The following is a 23,279-nucleotide window of genomic DNA, read 5'->3' as shown; positions in this document are numbered from 1 at the left end:
CTTATTAGTGGTGGTTGGATTTGCATTAACACTTCTTACAATATTCCTGGTGGCTCTAGCAGACAGTTTCCTTTTTCTTCCTCTACCAATCAAGTTGTTTGTTGTGTGGTGGCTCTGGAATTTTTTGATGATGCTCTGTACTGTTGCTGTAGGGACCTCAAATTTCTTGAAAATTGACTTGTAACCTAAACCATCATTATGTGAATTCACAATTTTAGTCCTAAGATCATTACTAAGCTCTTTTTTCTTCCCCATTCTAATAATTTTTATTCTTTTATTGGTTTTCAGTTGATATCATTTTAATTTCTGAAAAATGCAAAAAACGAAATGAAATTAATCAAAGGTTGTATAAAAGCATTCAAAATAAGAATCAAACAGAAAACAAACAGTCAGAAACTCGATTAATACTGAAAAAATAAGGGGGTATGATTATTTTTGAACATTGCAGATTTTATAAATAGCTGTATATTTCTTTTATTACAAGTATCCCGAGATTTTAAAATGACGAAAATGATCAGAAGAGGTTTATTAAGAATATGTATCAATATGGACGTAAACAATAAATTCTTACAAAAGTTACACCTAATAAACTCAATTTTCAAGGGGGGTATGAATAATATCGGGCACAACTGTATATATATTCCATAAGCTCAAGCAAAATCTCAGAGGCTGCCGTTACAAGACAACTGAGGAGATGAAACAGGCTTTGAATAATAACGTCAGGATGTGAGTCCCGTATAGAAACGTTGATTTAACTTGAATAAAATAAAATACGCATCAAGTGCGCTTGAAAACCAAATCCCAACGTAATATTAGGAAAATAAACAAATAGTTTACTTGTTTGAAATGTTAAGCTCCATCCTCAGATGTTTTTTGTTTTCTTCTTTCTTGCCATGTTGTAAAGTTGGAGAAAGAAAGTCTGTTTGTAATGTGTATTTTATTATATATAGAGATTGTTTAACATATACTTATCCACTAAAACGTGTTTCGTCGTCTACGACTCATCAGAGTAGATAAATTTAGCAAGATTCGAAATCGGGACCCTCATTGTTAAAAGCATAAACCAATACCCCTGGGATATCTCGTGTGACTGCTGTGTGTGTCGCGTTTTATGTAGATGTTATTTATTTGTTTCTGTTTGCGATACTTTTGGAATAATTTTCCATTTTACCAATTCAATTCCCCCAAACGGGGAGCAGCATATATATTGTTTGAAATATAATTATCCAGTGACACATGTTTCGTCGTCTATGACTCATCAGAGTGGCTGAACATAGCGAGATTCGAAATGGCGACTCCATGGTTAAAAGCTTAAACCCATACTCCTGGGCTATCTCGCGCGATCGCTGGATGTATCGCGTTTTATGTAGATGTTATTTATTCGTTTTAGTTTGCGATACTTTTGATTAAATTCAATTATTTATACATGTAAATAAGAATATTAAATAAGTGAAAATGAGATTAGGATAAGTCTAGAATCGAACCCTGTAGGCCAAGTTAAGAAACGGAATGTTAGAAATTTAGCACATTGTTAAATTCTATTAGTTAAATATTGTTTATATCGGAAAAAGAGTCGATTGTTAATTCTTTTAGAAAATCTGAATATTAAAAATGTAAGCTAAAAAAAATGAACAATGTAAATTAAATTATATTGTTTAAAAATAGGTTAGTTTAGAATTGAGGATGCTTTTGTTCGCCAAAAGTGTGTTGGACAAACATATGTAAAGCCACGTGAAATTGGTCACGTTTGAAAAACACACTTCTGATGTCATAGACAAAGGACATTTCTCCATATTATGGGTTCGGATTTTAGCCAGTGAGTCAGAGAGAGTTGGTCAGTTGATGAGTTGGAGTCAGAGCCCCTGGAGGCGAGGGGAGAGGAGTAAACCAATGTCGCCATACTATTTGAATTCCTGACGTCAATCGACCGGTAGATCAGATGAATAAAGAAGTCATCATGTTTTGTAAGTGTTGTCTGATGTCATCATTCAGTTATAATAAAAATGTAATGTGCTTATCATCTTGTAACGAATTCTTTCAAATATTATGTGTCCCCACCATCATCATAAGTGAAGTATATCCTCTCCTCTAATATGTGTTAAAAGAACTGTATAAATGTCTTCTCTCCCTCATCATCACTATCGTTACCTCTGAGTCCCGTTATATATGTGCTCCGCGTCATCTTTAAATATGGAACCCCCTACTACACAACAGTACATTTTTAAAAAGTATCGCAAACAAAAACAAATAAATAACATCTCTCTCTCTCTCTCTCTCTCTATATATATATATATATATATATATATATATATATATATATATATATATATATATATATATATATATATATATAGTGCCGGCAAAAAGAACGTTCGTGCTTGTAAATTTTCAAAAACTGCAAATTTAAGCTAAATTTAATCTAACTGTTTAAACACCCAATACCTCATTTGATTCGCCTTTTATTCCTCTATTATTTTACCTGTTTATATTTGACTTTTAATTGAAATATTCTAGTGTTCACGTCAATTTTAAAAAAAATAACTTCAAATTGAGGAGGAAAAAAAAGTCCGCAGCAACAAATTCGCTTAAAACCAGCTTAAATTATCGCCTCTAAATCAGTTTTAAATATCCACCAACAGGCAACAGAACATCTCTAATCGTAATTGTTGTTCTTCCAGGTTATACAACGTAACATTTAGTCCATATGCCACGATATTCTCTTAGTGATCGTCAGGAGCTCATTAATCTCCACCTTTCTGGTTTATCCAGTCGAGAAATCGGCCGCAGATTGAAATGTGATTAGAACGCGGTACGAAAGACTGTACAAAAGCACCAAAACACCTGCAGTGCTCGTGATGTCCCTATATCTGGTCGTACTAGTTACTTTTAATAGGAAAGACAATGCTATTAAGATCCGCAGCCTAAGAAACAGATTTTAAACGGCTTCCCAAATCCAACAACAGTGCAATCTTGTTAAAAAGTGCTCTCTTTATGCTCTCAAGAACAGATTAAAGGAATTTAATTTGCAAGGATATGTTGCAAGACGCAAGCCAATGATTTCTGTAAAGAACAGAAATCGCCGTATGGACTTCGTCAGATGCAATGAAGATCATGACTCTTCATATTGGTCAAAATGCTTTTTAGCGACGAAAGCAAGTTTAATAGGCTAGGCAGTGATGGTCGGCAGTACGTCCGTCGGAGGAAAGACGAAGAATTTAATCCTAGGTGCTCAGTTTCAACGCTGCAAGGTGGTGGAGGTTCAGTTTTGGTGTGGGGCATTATTAGTACCAATGGTCCAAGGCCTATAGTTCGCTTGCAAGGTCGAAATAATTTGTCCAAGTACATTAATATGTTGATTGAGCATTTGCTACCCTATTTTGGTCGGAATTTGGATGATAATCCAATCTTCATGCAGGATAATGCTCCTATTCACACAGCTGGCAATGTCAAGAGGTCCCTGGAAGAGCATGATATTCCGTGTTTGGATTGGCCTGCACAATCTCCAGCCCTCAATCCTATCGAAAACGTATGGCATTACATCAAGTAACAACTACGAAATGATAAAATTTCAAATTTGGAAGAACTTTGGACAAAAATTAAAGGAAAGTAGGTGCCCTTTCCCCGGAGTATTGCTGCAGTCTAATCAATGAATTCCCAAAAGATTGCAGGCTATCAAATTGCAGAAAGGCTATGCTACTAAATATAAACTAGATCATTTTGTTCCTGTTGTATTTGTGTTGCATTAATGTCCTAAAGTTACATTTAAATAACAATTTTCCATTGTTCGGACTTTCTTTTTGCCTCCTCAATTTGAAGTTATTTTTTTAAATTGACATGAACACTAGAATATTTCAAATTAAAAGTCAAATATGAACAGGTAAAATTATAGAATAATAATAATAATAAGCGAATCAAATGAGGTATTGGGTGTTTAAACCGTTACATTAAATTTAGCTTACATTTGCAGTTTTTGGAAAAATTACAATGCGGACTTTCTTTTTGCCGCTTATACATGCATATATATATATATATATATATATATATATATATATATATATATATATATATATATATATATGCATGTATAAGCGGCTAAAGCAGCCAATAAAGTATGATGAGGTTAATACAAAAGTACTCAATACCTAAGGAGAGCAAGTTATACATTTTATTTGTTTTTACATAGGCAGAAATCATTAGCATGTTTCGGCCAGCTAGTTTTTTGTAACTAGAGACCTTTACATGCGATACGGTTTATACGAAAGCAAAGTTTTAATGATATCACTGGAGTTAATATTAGTAGGTCCCCGGTAAATGTTTCTTCTTTATTCCTATATCTCAACACCGACCCTAATATACACCCGTTTTTAGTCTTGTTTATATACAATAAAGTCTTATTTTTAACAACATTTCAGGAACCTCCTGATATTAACTCTTGGTGACGTTAGCAACCTGATATTTTGGTAACACTAATAGAAACTTTCGATAAATTTAATTAAGAAACAGGGGTTTTATTAATACAGTTCATAAATGTCCCGACATTTTAACTTCTTGAAAGTTAAGATTCACTTTGAATGACCATAAATCTGACTTTAATGTAAACTCGTTTATTATATTAATATGTCTCATGCAGTTTTATTTACGTAGCATTGGAAAGAGTATTTTAGATTTAATAAATTGCCTAAAAATAAATTAACAATCTTGCATTGAATGAGGAATGTGCATCTTTTACTTTTAGTAAATATGTGTATTACATAGGTATGTCAAATTCTGATTGGGCTTCATACAATCACAGTTGTATAATTTGTCGCTTTGAAAACATTGCATATCAATTTAATATTACCTTTTTAGAAAATTGTATTCAATTCAGTGACTTGACTTATTTTAATGCACTGATCTACACATTAAATACATACAATAACTTTATTTCAAAATGTTCATGGTTGTATAATTTTCTTCCTTCGAAAAACAACGCATATTAATCAAAGATTAACTTTTCAGAATATTGTATGCTCTCAGTTTTTAGTCACATGTAACATTGTGTAGATTTAAACTGTGATTTTCTGTCCATTTCTTATTGATTCTATATATTCGTTTTCGTTTCTCCGTTATAAGTATTAGATTTTATATATGCAAAGAAATTCAATATTGATTTCGGCGGACCAACACCTTTTGTCCCTTTATAAAAACACACAAGTAAATAATGGCACTCATACACACTTAGATATCACACACACACATACACGTGTAAACATTACATGAAACTAAAAAGTAAAAATTACGTGCAGATAGAGATGGTAATTTAATATTACATTAACTTTGTAATTACTGTTCGTTTTTACCAAAGTATGTTTCCTATTTGTCCTTTATCTTTTGGTCTCATCGCTATGACAATAAAATATTCTTTTCGTTGTTTTAACGTTCTAGTGCATAACAGTTGGTATCTTATATGCTTTTATATAGTTATGTGGTTCTCGGTTGATTAACTGTGTTTAGCTGTGTCAGATATATACTAGAGAGTCAAAACCATGATGAGAATATTCTCTTTTCATAGGACTACTCATCATTTATCGATCACATTGATTTTATATTTTAGAAGTCACTTCCATTTGCATTCAATACTTTTGTTTATTGTGTCCAAATCCAATTATATCATATCTGCAACGCGAGAGGAATATTTATGATGTCATTATATGCGCACACCTGCAAATATATAAGAGTGCGCAATCTAACCTCAAGCTCACTTTCTACCCAACTAACTATTAACTAACTATTAACTAACTATTAACGTGAGCTCTTTCTTTTGGCTTATTTATAGCAACAAACATTTGTATCCCCGTCACCTAATGAAAAATCATTACAGAATTGACAATCTATTCTAATACACCAATCACAAGATAAACATTATGGTTCATTCAACCCTTGGGAAATGCTCTAACGGAAAAACAAGAAAACAAATTAAGAATACGGTGTTAGCCGACAGCATTGAATTTGTTTTCAAAATTGTGACGTTTTTGCTAATCAATTGGCACAAGACATCGTCATCAACATCTTCTGAACAAAAACACTCACACCAAATCGGCTTCAAGAGTTTTTCTTATTTTGTCCATATGATATTGTTTCTTAATTCCATGCAAATCTGGTTCATCTTCATCGAAAAAGACGTACAAAGAGAAGAGAATCTGCTATTTGCAGTAATCGTTGCATTTTCCATCACTTTTATTGTTTTCAGCAATCTTCATCGTTTGATTTGCTTTAAAGATTTTGTCAAATTACGAGACCGTTTGTTGGAGTTAGAACTTTATACCAACGACGAAAGCAAACTAATACGGATGAATAAAGGCATTAAAACACTTATTGTCTCTCAACTGATTAGTAGCATAATCTTAACATGTATTTCCTGGTTAATATTAATTGTGTTACCGGAAAAAAATTCCCCAGTACGCATATACGTGAGAGTCAAGCTTATTTAGTCGTATCAACATTGTTCATTATAATTTTTTTGCATTGGTACTGCTAGCCTAAATTTTATGCTAAACATCTTTATCTCTTTAATGTTATTAATCAGAAAGGAGTTCGATTGTTTTACCGATCAATTTCGACGTGATTTCCCTCGTGGTAATGTAACCTCCAAGAACAATTTAAAATTTGAGAACCAAGAAGAAAGTACACACACACACACACACACACACACACATATATATATATATATATATATATATATATATATATATATATAGTCATTCACATACAGTACTGTATCACAACCTATCATTTGGGCCAGATTAGCACCTTTTCCTAGCAGAGGATAAGTATATTCTAAAGATGTGTGGCTATTTTTACTTGATATATATATATGTGTGTGTGTGTGTGTGTGTGTGTGTGTGTGTGTGTGTGTGTGTGTGTGTGTGTGTGTGTGTGTGTGTGTGTGTGTGTGTGTGTTTCATCGAACAGCAGGGATTATTCCTGTTTGATGCTCTTCCGATCTGATTTTTTTTCCATTTGGTGGGACAATATTTGAACGTTCTGTTCGAGTAAAAAAAAAAAGAAATTTGCCATAGTCGCGAAATTTTCGATTTTCGTGAGTTATGCTCATCATCTTGAAGACTCTTGTCACCGCCATGAAATTTCGTAAACTACCATTGTATTGTGTGTTCAGTAGTGGTTACTGGGCCAAATGCTTTGTTGCTATCGTGAACTATTTCTTTTGTTTCCTTTATTAGATTTTCACCCCAAACAAGGCACATTGCCACTTTAATGTAGGGGGGTACTATCAGGGACCTAGGCTACAGGGGTACTGTGTAGAGAGTTGGGCAGCAAGATATCTGTTCACATTACACTTGAACTTCTGCATGTACGTACAGTTGGGGAAACAGGGATCCGGAAGAAAATTCCAAAGCCTAGCAGTTCTGGGGAAGAAACTACTTAGGTAGAAAGCTCTCTTACATCTAGGGATCTCTACTGTGTAGCTATGGGATTTAGCTGCTTGTCGGGTTTGTCGGAGGTATTTACGCAGTTCGTCGGAGCATTTACCATTTAAATACTCGTAGAACAGGCAGAGGGATGCAACATTTCGTCGATGGGACAGAGGCTGAAGCTTAGATGACAGTTCAGGACCTATCAGGTTGGCGACTCTCTTTTGAACTTCTCTAGAAGCGAGATACTAGTAGCAGGTGCGCCAGCCCAGATATGACAACAATACTTCATACATGGGCGAATGGTGGCCTTATAGAGGTGCAGTATACTTTGGGGCGTTAGTAGCTTTCTAGCACAGTAGAGAGAGCCTACCTTCTTCGTAGCGGTCCTGGTAATGCTCTCAATGTAATTGTTCCAACTCATATTTCCTGTGAACGTTAGGCCGAGGAGTTTAAAAGAAGTACTTTCAGTTAATGAATCTTTGGCCATTGCTATTGCTGGTAGAGAAGGTTTCTTGTAATTTTTGAAGGAAACAAGTTTAGTCTTGGCAGCATTGAATGTGACCACTTTTGTCCCCATTCCACTACAGATTGGAGGTCGTCCTCTACTTTTTCTGCCATTTCCTTAGATATGTGCTCATTTGTTCTCCTGTTTATAGAGCGTGGTGTCATCAGCATATATACCCATCACATAGACAATTTGATCAGGGAGGTAATTTGTGAATATTACGAATAATAAAGGTGGTTCACTGGTAACGTACGAGAATGCGGATACTGATGTCATGAGTTCGGTCCTAACCTGTGCTGACGAAGCTTAAAAGCCAGAAACACGCGTGTCCATAGGTATACTTTTATGCACGTAAAATAATATTTAATTATATATATATATATATATATATATATATATATATATTAGCAGGTAAACATGGCGCTAATACTATATATAAGGTACCTTAAATAAGTTTCCAGATTTTTTTTTTGTACGAGCATTTATAATTATCGAAGACTCTTGAAATTTCAGTACGTTATTGCTACACATATTATAGGGTTACTGACCCATCTTTATGATATCAGGTTCAAATGAACCACCACAGCAGGAGTCGACCCATGTAAATTATGCCTCCATGAAAAATTTTCTATCCTGTACTTTAAAGAACCTCAAAATCTATTAAACTGTAGGCGGGGAAATAGCAAACAACTGTGTTCACAAAATAAAACTTACTCTAGGATAGCGATACAAAATAGCTTTAAAACTAACAATAACAATAGAAAACAAACAAATAAATAAATTAAATAAACATAAATATACATAAACGATCACACACATATATGTATATATATATATATATGTATATATGTATATATATGTGCACTATTATGTACACATAGGTATATTTATATGTATAAAAAAAAGGAGAACGGCCACCTAAAACCACTAACCTAGTTCTAAAACAGATCCTTTGTTTGATAAAATGCATGCCCATTGGCTAATAGGAAGGGGCGCGGTGGATACTAGAAAGCTGATTGGCCAACTAGAAATCCTCAACATATATAAAAACAAGAAGCAACGACAGAATTCGCGCATAAGCCTGACGAATCCTATAGTTGGATGAAACGCAGAATATTCAGTGTAGCTTAATCGCCATATATATTTTATAAATTACTAACTAGCTCTACCTACGTATTGAGCACTTTTGAAGTAAATACTTAAAGTTTACGCATAAATCTATACTTTCGTATATTAAATTTATGTGAATAAATAAAGTAGTTATATATATATATATATATAGAGAGAGAGAGATATATATATATATATATCAATATAGATAGATAGATAGATAGATAGATAGATAGATAGATAGATAGATAGATAGTGAGCGGTTTATACCAGCCAAATTTGCTTTGTCTAGATCAAACACACAGACACAGAACAAGCTGTGTGCAGTAGCACACACACGCATGGAGCGGAGCACGTGCAAACATAACATAACTTTGATACGCATGTATTTCCGGTGTCCTTTGGCATAACTTTCCGTTTTCCTTGACATTTCTCTCTTTTCCACTTGACACTAAGCAGTGCACACGTGTAAACCCACACGCTTCATAAGCATGCACTCGAAGAACAGTAAACAGAAACATGAGGTAGGCTTGCATATTTTTTTATATAAACAATGTTACCTGTAAGATGCTTGCACGTAGAGCCAATACAGTATGAACAATCCAAGTAGTTTTATAATTAAGCTATATATTGCTCGTGTAAAATATGAACTATAACCTCTATTTGTGCACACTTTCACAGAGGTTAACACGTACAAGCCACTGTCACACGTCCTTACGTGATTACCAAATTATTGCACCAATGTATGAACTTTACTTTGTTTTGTTTTGTTTTAAATAAATAATGTAGTTTTATATATATACTGGTATAATGGTTTTCCTTATTATTAAGTCGTGAACATGCTTTATATAGCCTCGCAACAGATAGATAGATAGATAGATAGATAGATATTTAGATAGATAGATAGATAGATAGATAGATATTTTCACAAAACCACTTGCCTTGATGAAGGGGAGACTAAAACTTGCTGCTATGGTTTCAAATGATCTGAAATAACAGTAAGGGAAGACTTGATTCCAAATATTTCTAATATGTTATATTTCCAATCTTTTGGAAATAGGGTACGATTATGAATATCTCCAGTATCAAATAATCTTTATACGCTGTGAAATGTACTTCATACATTAAAACACGGGGGGGGGGGAGATATAACATACGAAAAATATTTGGAATAAAGATAAACCAACACAAAACCTACCTTTTAAAACGTTTTTTGTAGGTTTTCATGTGTGCTGAAAACGAATATCGCATTTAAACTGATTTTGCGTGTAAAGGAGTAAGTATGAATATTAAATGCGATATTCATACTTACTCCCCTTCACACTTATATGCATGATCAATTTACACGTTATTTTTGGAATATGACATTTTCATTTCGTAACGGCTACGTATATCATAAAGATTTTTCTGGGGTTTTTTTTCCATTAATATATTTTTTTTTGTAAAATTATTACATAGTAAAATTATGAAGCCAGGAATTTAGGAATGTAAAAAAAAAAAATAAGAAAAGGACTTGCCTGGTATCGAAACCTCAATTCTACTGTTTTTGTGTATGTATTTAAATATGTCCGAACATGTTGAAAACAGGAACTTTAAACCATATTTTTTTTAATCTTAATACAACGTAGAACTTCATAAATGTATTTTATATAAACATATTTATGCTTTAGATTAAAGAATGAGTCAATTATCCTGACTAATAAGATCATTTCAGTTGTCCTACAAATGTTCAGAATGATCTTTTATTCAGATCAGCGTCATATATTAAGAAACAGAAAGTTAATATTTGAAGTGAGAAACGTTGAAGATTTTATCAGTAAATTCATTCAGAAAAATGTAACCTAATGTTAAAATGTTAATAGACAGAAAATCACTGTTCGAACTAACACAATTTTTCATGTGTAGATTAATGCATGAAATAGAAACAAACCATTTTGTCTACAATAGTCTAAAAAGGTAATCCATACATATATGCACGCAATGACCTCTATTATAATCCCTGAAAATTTATTGTTTGGGGCTAAAATCAAGTTATTAAGTTAGATCCATGTTCAAGGAATCTATATCTAAAATTTCATTTTCTTATACGCAAAATTTTAGGAGGAGTTTGGTCAAGTTCTCAAAGGTGAAATCGTTGAACTTTGACCCCTTAACTGCCAAATTTCTGGCCGAAACCCGATCACAAAGATTTTCCCAAATCTCAGTATCCTGTATATCAAATTTCGAGTCTGGAAACTTAAAATTGACAGAGTTATTGTGTAGTGAAATGTACATACACACAGACACACAAACACACAGAAACTTTCACTTTTATAGATATATAGATATGATCGTTATGATAAAATGTCTTTGATAATTTTTAAAAGTGCGAGTCAGTTCCAAAAAACAAATGAACAAAATAAATTTCCGATAAAAATAATATGCATAATTTTTAGAAGAATTGGAGTTTTTTGACTAAGAATATGATAACGTTTCTGAATTTTTGAGATAAGGATTGGTTATTTGTATTATTTGGATTAATCAGACTACTGTTCTCATCTTGTCCGATGAATCCAAATAATACAAAAGGATGTCATGGTGTGAGATATTAACTTTCAAATGCATTTCCTTTATTTGGGTTGAACATTAAAATAAAAAACGTAAAAATGTTAACTCGTTTTAAACTAAAAAGAGGAATACACAGGATATCGATATTGATTTCGGACCAACGCCCTGTGTTGCTTTACAACAACACGCAGGCACAGAATAACACTCATACACACTTCGACATCACACACACACACACATATATGTAAACATTACATGAAACTAAAAAGTAAAAGTTACATGTACATAGAGATAGTAATATATTACATTAACTTTGTAATTAATATTCGTTTTACCAAAGTATTTACTTTGTTTCCTATTTGTCCTTTATTGTTTGATTGTCTCATCATGTAATCGATCACAATTATTTTGTATTTTAGAAGTCACACCCATTTGCATTCAATACTTTTGTTTATTGTGTCCAAATCCAATTATTTCATACCTGTAACGCGGAGTGGAATATTTATGATGTCAATATATGCGCGCGCCTGCAGATATTCAGGAGTGCACAATCCAACATCTAGCTCACTTTCTACTCAACCAAGCTCGTTTCTACAATTATTAACGCGTGTTCTTTCTTTTTGCTAAGGAATACTTATTTTTAAGCAACAAACATTAGTACCACCGTCACCTAAGAGAAAGGCATTAAAGAATTGACAATCTATTCTAATACACCGATCATAAGACGAACATTATGGTTCACTCAACCCATAAAAAATCTTTCCACGAAAAAACAAGACGAAAAATTAAAGATACAGCGTTGATCGAATGCGTTGAATTTGTTTTCAAAACTGTGACATTTTTGCTAATCAAACAGCATGATACATCATCACCGGTCTATTCACAAACACAAAATCACTCCAACCAAATCGGCTTCAAGATGTTCTCTTATTTGAGTCATATAATTTTGTTTCTTAGCTCGATGCGAATTTGGGCCATCTTCATGGACAAAGATGTACGAAGAGAAGAGAATCTATTGTTAGCACTTCTCATTGCGTTTTACGTCACTTTTATTGCGTTCGGAATTCTTCATCGTTTACTTTGCTTAAAGGATTTTGTCAAATTACGAGACCGTCTGTTTGACCTAGAACTTTATTACAACGATAACAACCAGATAACCCGGATGAATAAAACCATAAAAACACGTTTTATCTCTTATCTGACCAGTAGCACAATTTTAACTTTTTTTTTCTGGGCAATATTACTTGTTTTACCGGAGAAAAATTCCCCTATACGTATATACACGTCATATCCCATAACAGTTGAGAGTCAGGCTTATGTAAGTGTATCAGTCTTGTTCATTATAATGATTTGCATTGGTACTATGTGCACAAATTGTATATTTAACATGTCTTTGTCTTTAATGTTATTTCTTAGAGAGGAATTTGATTGTCTTACCTATCAATTTCGACGTGAATTCCCTCGTGGTAAATTCACCTCTAAAAACAATTCAAGTCCGGTTGAAAGAAGTGCCCGAATTTATGAAATCTACAAAGCTCACGATCATTTGTGTGGTGTTTTGGAATCGATGAATGTTTGCTGCCAAAATTATTTGGGGTTTCTTTATTGTTATAGCACTATAGAAATATGCCTTTTTCTTTACGGACTCATTCATCATTCGCTGGGTACATTTGAAATATATTATATGTCATCAATTGTGTTTTTCAACATAGCCGTATGCTGTTACACGATCACAAAGAGTATACAACTAAAATCAAGCGTAAGTATTTTCAAATTATATATATATGTTGTTTTAACTTATTGTTTCGTCTATAAAACTATAATAGAGTAATATATATATTAGAGTGGTGTTTTTGTCCGTAGCCCAGGTGTTTGTCCGTGTATACAAACACTCGGACGCCAATCCTGAGTTTTTAATTAAGGTATATTAGAAAGAGAAGTAAAGTAACAGAAAACACACTTGTTTTCGGTTCTACGTCGAATCATCATTAGATGAGAAATCAAATACACAAAAAGCTGGAGAAAAGAAATGAATGTCAAAACGCATCTTGAAGTCATTTAGACACCGGAAAAAAATGTTTTCCCAATGTTTAAGAAGAGATTTTTATATTTTGTATTCCGTGAGTCCAGAATTAACATCACAGAATCAAATTGTATTACGTTAAGAATTTTAAAATATGTTTACTGGCTTCTCAGACAATATTATTAATTATAGGTTGCTGAATTTTAATGTAGATAGCTTCGAGTATGCTTAATTTATTTAAGTTGGTTTTGGAATCTATTATCTTAGTTTAAAACTAGAAGGTTTTTCTTAAATCAGAGAAGGTAATATTGTGTTTTTGTGGGTATTGATAAATGAGCTAGAAAGGTGGCCGTTTAGAGTACGTGTCGTAAAAATAATGCATTTGGTATAGTGAAAGAGAGTACACAATTAAAATCAAAAGGGAGTATTTTCAGAATATATGTGAAATATGCCATAGCGAGAGACTTGTACCTGTTTTTCGTTGAGAACTCAAGTTCTGGCTGTGGATACAATCACTCAATCTTTTAAAGTTTGAGTATAATAAAGATCTATATCAATAATCAAGATTCAACCCTGTAATATTATAATTTTCATTACTTATAGAATATATGGGTTCTAATGCAGTACAGATATGTAAAATAACTCATAGTCTAATCGTTGCAATACACCAGAAAATGTGGACAGGAGCTTACCCAAAAATGAATAAGATTATCAAGATACATTATGAAAAGAAGGAATGTATAGTTTGTAAAAGTGAATATGATAGTATTCAGTCGATAGAAATAATCAGTTGAATGAAGATGGATATGTATATATATATATATATATATATATATATATATATATATATATATATTAATTTTTAATGTTGTATCCTGGGATTCTACTGTATTTTTATTTTTTACGCTGCCTTAGCGGTTTTTAGTCGCGTGCAAGCGACTCTATAAGTCACTCGGTCGGTCGGTCAGTCTGTTCGTAACACTTTTGTGCTTGGCCTTTTTGGTTAAGATCACAGATCTGTTGTTAATAGATGCTTTTCTCAGCTTTTTATGTTGTTCTTGGCCTTTTGAACCAAGATCAAAGTGGAACGAGGGTAAGCATTATGTTTGCAGAGAGGTCTGTGTTCGAAATCCGAGCCAGGGAGGCTTAGGACTGCCCGATCTCCGGTGTCACAAGCACGCAGAGAGGTTGGCCTTCCTGAGCCGTTCGTTGTACGTAGACGTTTCATGGGTCGCTGCGGTTGGAAGCTCGTTTTCTAATCTCACACCTGACCCCTCGGTCTCCGTCGGGCTTCGACCGAGGGGGGAACAAACATTCTACGCCGAATGCCGGTCCGCACTTAGAGCGTTGCCGGGGACCAGTGTCCTCGAACAGTCTAGCAACAGGCTTTATCGAGAGCTAGTGGGGCGTAGCAAAAAGGAACCGCTAGTGAAACGGACGGGGATGTCGTTAGAGGAGGTCCGGTCCTAATGGAGTTGGGCGCCGGGACGGGACTTTCTTACAAATTCGGAATTTTCCCTTACCTGGCGACTTGTCCGGAACGCACTGCCCCTCCTTGAAGAACTCAACCTGTACAATGAAGAAACCCGGGTCTACTGCCTGCGCTGCGACGAGGACATGAGGGAAACAATCGGTCATGCCTTTTTCTGCTGCAGAAGGCTCAAGACCCTCCTAAGGTACGTCAATGAGGTAGAGAGGGTAAAACGAAGAAGTACCCGTTCTGGCCGGGAGAACGCCTCTGCGACACAAGCATTGACCACGTGATCAGCGACCTCAACGGAAAACAAAAAAGGTTTCTCAAAAGCCTTGAAGACCTCTCCAAGGTCGATGGGAAAGAGGTCGCCGATCCCATAAACTTCGCGGATGCTCCACATCTAATAACTTTCGTAATAGCAAATAGGGAAGGGCGTTGTAAGGCCTTGTGGAGAATGTTGGAGGCCAGTAAGACTGCGTATAAGGGGCTGTGTATCATGAACGGGGAGCACCCATCATTAGGACAAATTGCCTAAAAATGTGAAGGGAGGGTCCCAATTTACGTTCACCTATCCCTTTATAGAGCCATTAAAATGATGTTCCCCCTGGACGTTGGGGGCCTGGCTCGAGACGGACGGCTTACGTCCGACCTGCTCACGGGCAGTCTCGGTCAGACCTTTTACGGCCTTACCCCCGAAGATTTCAGACCCATCCTAGACGAATACTACTAGTTAGGGAATTATGGCCACGAGCTTAAACCTAGCTAGTTTGAATGTGAGGGGCAAGAGATCCCGAAGCAAGGCTGCTCGCGTGCTGAGGGATCTCGTGATCCTTGAGGTAGGCTTAGCTGCATTACAGGAAACCCACTTTGTTGGGGACGGGGACTGCAGTGTGCTGGTGAACGACTGATGTTTATTCAGCATATGGCAGTTCCCGTAGCGGTGGGGTTTCTGTTCTAGTGAGTCGCACCCTGTCTGCGACGGTTACCGTTGTTCACGCTGATGCTCATGGGAGGTTGGTCGTGGTCGATGTTGCCGTTAAAAGCGGCAAGTTCCGGATCGTGGCAGTTTATGCGCCTAACGTCCGCAGCGAGAGGGTTTCCTTTTTTCGGCGGGAGGAGGTGTTTCTCTCTTCGGGTCCGGAGCAGGTAATGTTAATGGGGGACTGGAATGCCGCCCTGGACCCCAATATGATAAGGTCTGGGAGGGGGGCTAGTGGGTCAGCGTGGTGTGATAGCAGCCTGTCTAATCTGATGGCCTCGTGTGATCTGGTCGACAGGTTCCGTCTGGATCACCCCGGGAGGGAGATGTGGACGTGGCAATCTAGTTCGGCCATCCGTCCAAGTATATACTTGGACAGAATGTTAATTAGAAGGGGCAATATAGATTTCCTATCTTGTCCCACGTTCCACTGGTTAAGTCATTCGGACCACAAACTCGTGCTGGCCCGTTTGAAATTAGGTAATAGGCCTAGGTTGGCTAGTTACTGGAAGTTGAACATCTTGTTGGCGTCGAAAGACTTTCGGGAGTAGCTGACATCACTAATTCAGAGGGAGTTAGTGGGGGCGGTTACCGGGAGTAGATGGTGGGTTCACCTTAAGGCTACCATTAGGCACTTTTGCGTCCAATACAGCCAACGCCTCGCGCTAACTAGGGCTCGGACCAAAAGGCACCTAGATGATAGACTGACCCGAGCGGTGGCAGGGGGGACTCCCTAGAACTAGCTCTAGTTAAGGAAGACCTAAATCGCTTGGCTAGCAAGCGATATGCAGGACAGATAGTTAGAGCTAGGTTAAAAAGAGTCTCCAACGAAGCCGTGAATGTTGACGCTGCTGAGCGTGGGGCCGCCTTAAGACGCGGCTCGGACGAGTACATTTGGGAGGTGAAAAACCTGGAAGGGCACACTCTCGCATCGGCGCGAGAGATTTGCAATGGGTTTCGGCAGCATTTAATGGATCACTTCACCCAACTACCCAGACTCCGCGGCCAGGAGTTTGGTAGCTATTTAGCTGGCTCGCCCCGCCTTACTGCGGCCCGAGCGGCTAACTGCGAGGGGATGCTTACGGAGTGTGAGGTCGTCACTGCGTTGAAGCAGGTTGGCTACAACAAATCTCCGGGGCTCGATGGTCTGCCCTACGAGTTGTTCTTGAGGCTGTCGCCCATGTCTGTGCCCGTTCTGACGGGCGTGTTTAACCACTGGTTTGCCCAGGGCTCGATCCCGAGGCAGGTAACCAAAGGCGTGGTCACGCTTCTGAAGAAGGGGGACCAACATGGAGGGGGGAATCTAGACGACTATAGGCCCATTACTCTGTTTAACGCAGACTTCAAGATTTTGTCCCGCGTTCTTACGAACCGACTGCAGGTGGTTATAGGTGACTTGGTCGAGCCGGATCAGAACTACGCTGTGAAGGATCGATCGATTCAGAACAATTTGCACTTGGTTTGCACGATCATAGAGGGTTTAGAAGACGACACGGAAGCCGCTCTGATCAATTTAGATCAGTCTAAGGCATTCGATAGGGTCGACCATGGGTTCTTAAGGGCTGTTGTAGAAACCGCCGGCTTTGGTCCAGACTTTTGCAAGTGGGTCTCTGCTCTGTATCGTGATCCCGCGGTAGTGGTGCAAGTTAATGGTAGGTTGTTGGAGTCCTTTGGGGTCTCTCAGTCGGTGCGCCAGGGGTGCCCGCTGTCGTCTCTGTTATATGTCCTGGCGTTGGAACCCTTCCTTCGCAAACTAAGGGACGATGCGGCTAGACCAGTCCTGCGCGGACTAGCTCTACCTGGTGGAAAATTTGCCAGGGTGTCCGCGTACGCTGATGATGTCACCGTTTTTGCCGGGCGAAGGCTTGATATTAAGGCAGTGATGGACGAGATCGCTGAGTATGAAGTTGTTACGGGGGCCGTAATCAATCGCAGCAAGTCCGTTGGCCTGCAGTTAGGCGCTTGGACCAGGGTAAACTCGCTTCCAGGTGCGTTCAGCTGGACTGATGTCCCGGTCAAAATTCTCGGAGTATGGTTCGGACTGGGTCTCCAGCTGGACAAGAATTGGTCGGAGGTACAGACGAAGGTCGAGTCGTCAGTGATTCGGAGGAAATTGTCCTTAAAGGGTCGTGCGGTGGCATGTGCAACGTACGTGTTTCCGCTGATCCTTTACCACTTGTCTGTTCTTCCCCTGCCTGCGGATCGCTGTAAGGCTTTAGAGCAACTCCTATTCAAACTCCTTTGGGTGGGAGGAAAGCCGTATGTCCGTAGACAGGTCTGTATGCAGAAACTTAGTGAGGGAGGCTTAGGAATGCCGGACTTGCAGAGTCATAAGCATGCTGAGAGATTGGCGTTCCTGAGTCGGACACTGTTAGAGGAAACATACTGGGTACCAGCCGTGGAACTTGCGTTTCCGCGGCTCATATCCGCCTCTGTCAATGAAGGTCGCCGAAGACCGGTAGGGGAATCGTGTTTCTTCACCGAATGTCGAGCCGCCCTTAGGGCATTGCCGGGGTCCAGTGACCTTGCACGGTCTAGGAGGAGGCTATATCAGGATTTAGCGGGGGGGGGGGACCGCTAAAGATCCGCTGGTGGAGCGGCTGCATCTGTCGAGGGGGGAAGTTCTCTCACTGTGGAGTTGGGCGCCAGCCAGTAGCTTTCTCAACAATGCTGAGTATTCAATCACGAGGAGGCTAGTCCGGGACGCGCTGCCACTCTTTGGCAGACTAGCCAGGGACTGCAGGGATAGTGAATACTATTATTCCCACTGCCCACGCTTCAACAATGAAGAGGAGAAGGAGATAAGAGAATACGCGTTCTTTCTTTGCAGCGGAGTTCGGAGTCTCTGGGAGTATGTAGAAGAGGTAACGGCTCGCATCGACCCCAAGCGATCGGTGCCACTTGATTTAGCATACGTCGTCGACAATGTAGACCCACCGTTTACTAGGGAGAAATGGTTGGTGTTTCTAGCGATCCTAGCTGTAGCTAGGTTAGTGACGTGGGTTTCGCGTCAGAACATTGTCTATGAGGGGCAATCTGTTTCGGATCACGATCTGGTTGTTTATTTTAAGCATCAACTTAAAATGAAAATCAGATGTGATTGGGAAAGATTGCACCGCATAGACTTTGATAGGAGATGGGTGCACAACACTAGCTTGTGCATCCGGCGAGGCGCTAAGTTTGAGCTCGTGCTCCCGCCATAGTGGTTATTGGTCGGATGGTGCTGGAGTTTCTTTTTTCAGAACCCAGCCTTTTTTGACAAGACACAGTCTTCTCGGGTAGTTAGGCAATAGTAACCACCTAGAGTGGAAAATGAATACTTTATTATGGCCTAGTCTAAGATAAGTATGTGTCTTGATCCTGTTCCTTACTTTATTTTTTCATCAGGCACTAGCAGAGCTTCCAAAGATGCCCAGTCCACCTGTATGTTTTGTCCCCGGTCTACTTTGCCCCTTACATATTATATCTTGGAAGACGGCGTCCATCCCTGACGAACCAACCCTAAGTTATTTTCGCGGAAGTGCTGTCTCCTAGGTCCCCCACACCCCATTAGGGAACGACCTGCTTGCTTTCACCCCTTCCTTTGGGGAGGGGACCGGAAGACAGTGGGCGCTCCATTTAACGATTAATGAGTAGGTAGGGAGGGACCCCTTACTAACCCGCCCCCATAGGCATTTTGTAAAGTTGTTTTATTTTTTATTTTTGGGTGTTTCTACCTTGCCCCTCTCCCTTTCATCTCACCCCCATATAAAAAAATTTTTTTAAATACTCTTTGTTTTGTACATATCCAATTTTGCTTAGTTAAACTGTAAATATTTTACCTTCCCTGTTTTGTAAATATTATTATGCTTTTTGTTCATTGTAAATATTTTAATTCTTTTTTCTTTTAGAATGAATGTCTTTCGCCATCCCATAAACTGGGGAGTTGATGTTTTAAGTAGGTCCTGGTAAGAATGTAGGCAGTTGTTGTAGTATGATAACGGTTCTAGAATAGTTATACCTGATAAAGCACTTGTTTTACAAGTCTAGCTTAATTCAGCAAAGACCCCGTTTTTCCCCCAATCCCCCTTACTGGCCTTAGTGCCTAAGCACTTCGGACCCCAAATGAGGCATTGGCAGTAGATAATGCCAAGGCCGGGGCCGAAAGGCTAAATAAACTGTTCAGGCAGATACTGCAAGCAAAGACCATATCTGGGGTCGCCCACACATATAAGACCTTGATCAATGTAGGGGAAACCCTTCATACCAATTGTCACTATCAAGCTCCCCTACTCCCTGGGGAGTTGGTCCCCATTTCCTCTTCACTCCTCACATTAAAAATCGGCCTTGTGCCTAATTTGCTCGGTCGAGGAGGAAATAAACACCTTGTTCTTGGCCTTCGGGCCGGGATCACAGTGTAGTATCTGTTCCGGAAGATACTGAAAGCAAAGACCATATGTGGGGGAAACCCTACGTATAAAACCTTGGTCAAGTAGGGGCAGCCCTTCATACCAATTGTCACTACCCAGCTCCCCTACTCCCCGGGGAGTTAATCCCCATTTCCGCTTCACTCCTCACATTAAAAATCGGCCTTGTGCCTTATTTGCTCGGTGGGGGAGAAAAAAATACCTGGTCTTCAGGCCGGGATCAAAGTGTAGTATCTGTTCCGGCAGATACTGCAAGCTATGACTAGCTATGACTAGCAAAGACCAGATGTGGGGGCAACCCCACATGCCTGACCTTTAACCACCTCTCATTTCCCACCTCTCGGGAGCTGGTCCCCTTTTTTCCTTCCCCTTCCCTTCACTCCTCACATTAAAAATCGGCCTTGTGCCTAATTTGCTCGGTGGGGGAGCAAATAAATACCTACTGCAAGCAAAGATCATATGTGGGGGCAACCTCATATATAAGACCTTGGTCAATGTAGGGGCAACCCTTCTTACTAATTGTCACTATCCAGCTCCCCTACTCCCCGGGGAGTTGGTCCCCATTTCCCCTTCACTCCTCACATTAAAAATCGGCCTTGTGCCTAATCTGCCCGGTGGGGGAGCAAATAAATACCAACCCTTCATACTAATTGTCACTATCCAGCTCCCCTACTCCTCGGGGTGTTGGTCCCCATTTCCCCTTCACTCCTCACATTAAAAATCTGCCTTGTGCCTAATTTGCTCGGTGAGGGAGCAAATAAATACCCTTTTCTTCGCCTTTTGGCCAAGATCAAAGTGTAGTATCTGTTCTTATTATATGCTGTACTTATGTTTGTAACTTTTCCTTGGCCACATAGCTAAGATCAAAGTGTAGTATCAGCTCTTAATAGATGCTGTACTTACGTTTGTAATTGTTCCTTGGCCACATGGCTAAGATCAAAGTGTAGTATATGTTCTTAACAGATGCTGCACTTATGTTTGTAACTTTTCCTATGCAATGCAAGGGGAAACCCTTCCATGCTAAGGCATTTTTAGTCGCATGCAAGTCACTGCATCGGTCGGTCTGTTACACATTTACATTTTTTTTTTTAAGCAAGGGGTATGGAGTAATATTATTTTCCCCCGATTTATCAGAGAGAGACCTATGTTTTCAATGGGTCTGTCTGTCCGTTAGTCCGGGTGATTGACAGATAACTTCCCATTAGTTTTTCCTGAAATTTTGTCACAAATTATATTTTAATATATAAATGGGCATAGTAAAAAAGTTTTTTTTTTTTTTTCAAAAAATCCTGTTTTGCCCGCAGGGGCTCAAAAGGGGTAAAAAAATTGCCAAAATTGACACTTTTTGGCCTGTAACATTTGACCCATCCGTTAGATTTTTCTGAAACTTGCCCAAAATGTGGAGGACATTGTTCTTACTATAAATTCAGTATGGGTGACCCTGGCAAAAGTCTGGTTTGCGTTCCACAGGAATTTTTTGTCCTGAAAACGCCCTTTCTTCTTGCGCGTTTCTCATATTTCTCAACAAAAACTTGATATGTCTATATAGTGGTTTCCCATGTTGCTGAATGTAAATATACATGTGTTAAGGTGTGAAACTGCACCGTTTGTCCATTGTCACTTATATTCGGCATTCAAAGTGGCTCATAAGGGGTCAAAAATGTACCAAAATTGCAAAAATTGACACTTTTTGCCTCATAAATTGTTACCTACCCATTACATTTTTCTGAAACTTGTTCAAAATGTGGAGGCCATTGTTCTTAATATAAATTCAGTGTGGGTGACATTAGTAATATTCTGGTTAGCGTCCCTGGGTACCTTTAGTGCTAGAAAACACACCTTTGTGGGGCTGCCATGCAGCACCAATTTTTAGAACTATATTTCGTACAAAAGGGGACCATGCATGCGCGGCTCGTTTTTGGTGGGTTTGTATGTCCGTTAGTCCGGACGATTGACGGATAACCGTCCATTAGATTTGCCTGAATTTTTGTCACAAATTATATTTCAATATATAGATGTGCATAGCAAAAAAAATTTTTTGTGCGCAAATTCTCATTTCACCTACAGGGGCTAAAAAGAGGTCAAAAATGCCTCAAAATTGCCAAAAATGACACTTTTTGTCCCGTAAATTTTGACCTATTCATTAGATTTTTCTGAAACTTGCCCAAAATGTGGAGGGCATTGTTCTTAATATAATTCAGTATGGGTGACCCTAGCAAAATTCTGCTTTGCGTCCCCTGGGGACTTTTAGTGCTAAAAATGCCCTTTTTCCATATTTCTAAATAAAATACTTGATATGTATATCTATATAGTGCTCTCCCATGGTGCTGAATTCAAATATACATGTGTTACAGTGTAAAACTGCATATTTTGTCCATTGTTACTGGTATTCAGCATTCTAATGGGCTCATAAGGGGGTCAAAAATGTACCAAAGTTGCAAATAACACTTTTTGCCCCATAAATTTTGACCTATCAATTAGACTTTTCTAAAACTTGTCCAAAATGTAACTTTTCCTTTGCCACATATCTGTTCTTAACCGATGCTGCACTTGTTTGTAACTAATAAATAAATGTGTTACAGATCGACCGACCGACGGAGAATAGTTTTTTTAAATGCATACCACAGAATACTCAATAAGTCACTCAGTCGGTCGGTCGGTCCATAACACATGTACTTTTTATTTCGTTTTATGTTTATTATACCACTATTTATTGGTTTTCGAGGTTCCTGAATACGAAAATAACGTTTCAAATTCCCTAAATCAAATAATTTTTGTGATATAAAGAGAGGGATCACTTTTCTGTATTAATTTAATGTA

General features: G+C 38.2%; 1 pseudogene; it reads left to right on the top strand.

The window, feature by feature from the left end:
* Window positions 1-21,222: 21,222 nt before the first annotated feature.
* On the top strand, window positions 21,223-21,368 carry LOC145297214 (U2 spliceosomal RNA; annotated as a pseudogene).
* The last annotated feature ends 1,911 nt before the right edge of the window (window positions 21,369-23,279 follow it).

The sequence above is a fragment of the Euprymna scolopes genome, chromosome 17 (genome assembly GCF_053919585.1).
Source record: "Euprymna scolopes isolate OS-2025 chromosome 17, ASM5391958v1, whole genome shotgun sequence".
Lineage (NCBI taxonomy): Eukaryota > Metazoa > Mollusca > Cephalopoda > Sepiida > Sepiolidae > Euprymna > Euprymna scolopes.
Note: the sequence above shows the minus strand (reverse complement) of the source record. Positions and strands in the feature narration are given on the sequence as shown.